Raw genomic sequence first — 2,865 nt, forward strand, 5'->3', positions numbered from 1 at the left:
GATCCATGGTGGTGTGTTTTCTCATTGCCTCCCTGAGTTTCTCCATGAAAATAGCTGGGCTTTCCTGGGACCTTGTATAATTTCAGAAACCTTGGAATAGTTAATAGACTTCTGTTTGATTCTCCTAAGGGCCTCAAGGACTAACATTTGGAAGTGTCTGATCTTCCAAGCATCCTGTTCATCGTTTGGATCCCAGTCGGGATCATTTCTGGGAACTGCCTCTGCTCCCAGTGGATAGTTGGGTTTAGATCTAGTTTGGGCTCCTGGGGCATGAGCAAGGTGTAGGTCATCCCCAAATTGTTGAACTGCTTTTAGGGTGGCTTCCTTCTCATTGGAGGTTAAAGTCTGGTTAAGTAACAGGATAATATCTTTCCAGGTGAGGTCAAACACCTGGCATAGGTTTTGAAATACCTCAATATATTTATCTGGATCTTCTGAAAATTTCCCTAGGTCTGATCTTATCTGTCTTAGGTGTTGGAGGGAGAAAGGTTGTATACTTTAATTGGTCCAAATTCTCCTCTTGGCATCTCCTGGAGAGGCAGTATATTTGATCTGTCCATTGGAGCAGATGGAGAAAGGCTAGAGAGTGGAGGACAGGAGGCCTGCTGATGGACATTAGCAGAAAATTCCTTTCCCTCAGTAGGTTACTCTTTAAGGTTTTCTTCCCTTATGGCAGTGGTGATGGCTCAGTCTATTTACATTGCTAGCATAATTTGAGGTCTTCCCTTAGAGTAAAGAAGATTTGGACATAAGGTACCTCACACTATTCTCTTTCCCTTTTGCAAAATCTATCAAGCTGTAAAATGGTATTAAAATTTATACTTCCCTGGTGGCCAGGATTCTCCATCAGAGAGTTTGTACTGAGGCCAGGCCTGGTGGCAGAAGAAAATGAGGCGATTTTTCTTGAGTGTCTGTGGGTCAAATTTGTCCCAGTTTTTCAGTAAGCAGGCTAGTGGTGAACCTGGCAATACTATTGAGAGTGAAGCTCCCATCTAAGTGGAAGAAAAGAGAAATAGACCTCAGGCGCCTGCACCGGAGACCATTTTTAGGGACGTCTCCCTAAGTTTGAACTTGAGACTACATGGTGGAAATATTAAATGATCTCCTTCAATGCAGTCCAGAAAACCCATCTCTCACTACTTGGCTTTGCCAAAGTGATTTCTGACCTTCTTTGGCAAAGTGCTAGGGTCCCAGTTTGCCTTGCGCTAGAGACCCTTGGAGGATTCAGACTTTAGGGCATTTCTGCTTTCCTCCCTGCCACTATAAATTCCTAATTAAGAGAGACCCAAAGGACTTAAAATCAGCAGACTACAGATGTACAGCCACATCAATGTTCATAGCTGCTCAATTCACAGTAGACAGACTGTGGAACCAACCTAGATGCCCTTCAATTGATGAATGGATAAAGAAACTGTGGTATATATGTACAATGGAATATTACTCAGCCATAAAGAATGATAAAATTATGGTATTTGCAGGCAAATGGATGAAATTGGAGAATATCATGCTAAGTGAGATAAGCCAATTTCAAAAAACCAAAGGATGAATGATCTCGCTAATAAGTGGATGGTGACACATAGTGGGGGTGGGAGGTGTTAGTGTTAGGGTTAGGGTTAGTGTTAGTGTTAGAGTTAGGGAGGGTGGCAAGAATGGAGGAAGGAAGGGCTGTATAGAGGGAAAAGAGGGATGGGAGGGGTGGGGGAAAGTGAAAAAATAACAGAATGAATCAAACAACCTTAGCCTATGTAAATTTATGATTACGCAAATGTTATGCCTTTACTCCATGTACAAACAGAGAAACAACATGTATCCCATTTGTTTACATTTAAAAAAAAAGAGTAAAAGTTTTACCCTTGAAGGAAAAAAAAAAAAAAAAGAGAGAGAGAGAGACCTACAGCAAAAGAAAAATTGCATATCTTTCTGCCTATTTTGTAAACTAAAGCAATCTCCAGAGGGTGAGGGGGCACCTATTGATTGTTAGACATATAATACCCTGTTCTCTGAGGGATTTAAGGGAGGGGTTGAGTTGAAATACATCGTCCTTGCAGCTTAGAACACACTGAGCACATTTAAGCACAGGAAAACTTTAAACAAACTAGCAAAGTCTAAACATGCAAACAAAGATAACCTGGGCATTTTCCTACTAATTGTTCCATGTCTTTCTCTTGATCCTACCAACTAAATGCTTAATGTCTGATCTGCGAGTGAAGGGGAAACATCCAGGAGGGACTGGATGTGTGGGGTGTGCTGTACAGCCCATACAGAGGCAAAGGTAATTGGCTCTTTCCCTCAGTGCCATTCGTCTACCGAACTCCCTGGATACCCCTTAGGGCAATCGGGAGGGGGATTCCAGAGAAGGAACATATGGGGTCCACCCGAGAGTAGTCCGGGCCAGAGAACCCTGCAGTTGTTTCAGTTACAACCCTTCCTCTGCCTCCATGCATCCTGGGTAGATCAGGACTAGGGACACTGTGTACTGAGGGCAATTGCGCTCTGGGCCTGGGCAGAAAAGTAGGAAATGGTTTTGGCAGTGGGAAATGGTCTGTACAGAGCAGGTGATTGGAAAATTGCCTGGGCTGGGAAACCTCTCACCCCAGTCTTGAAGAATGGCAGCTGCACTAACTGCTTACGTAGCTGATGGGTGCCCATTTTACTGTCCAGAAAGAAAGAGACAGAAGGATGCACCTCAGACAGATTGGGGTTCATGGAGAGAGAAGCTCACTTACCTCGGCATAGATCTCTGTGGAATCTCCAAATCCGATACTGCTCTTTACCAGTGATGAGTCCTGCTTCCTCAGGTGTTGAAGTATAACACCAGAGAAGCATGCCGAGGCAAATGTAGAATGGAAATTAAGCTTTATTAAA

This window comes from Sciurus carolinensis, chromosome 5 (genome assembly GCF_902686445.1).
Source record: "Sciurus carolinensis chromosome 5, mSciCar1.2, whole genome shotgun sequence".
NCBI classification, from domain to species: Eukaryota; Metazoa; Chordata; class Mammalia; order Rodentia; family Sciuridae; genus Sciurus; species Sciurus carolinensis.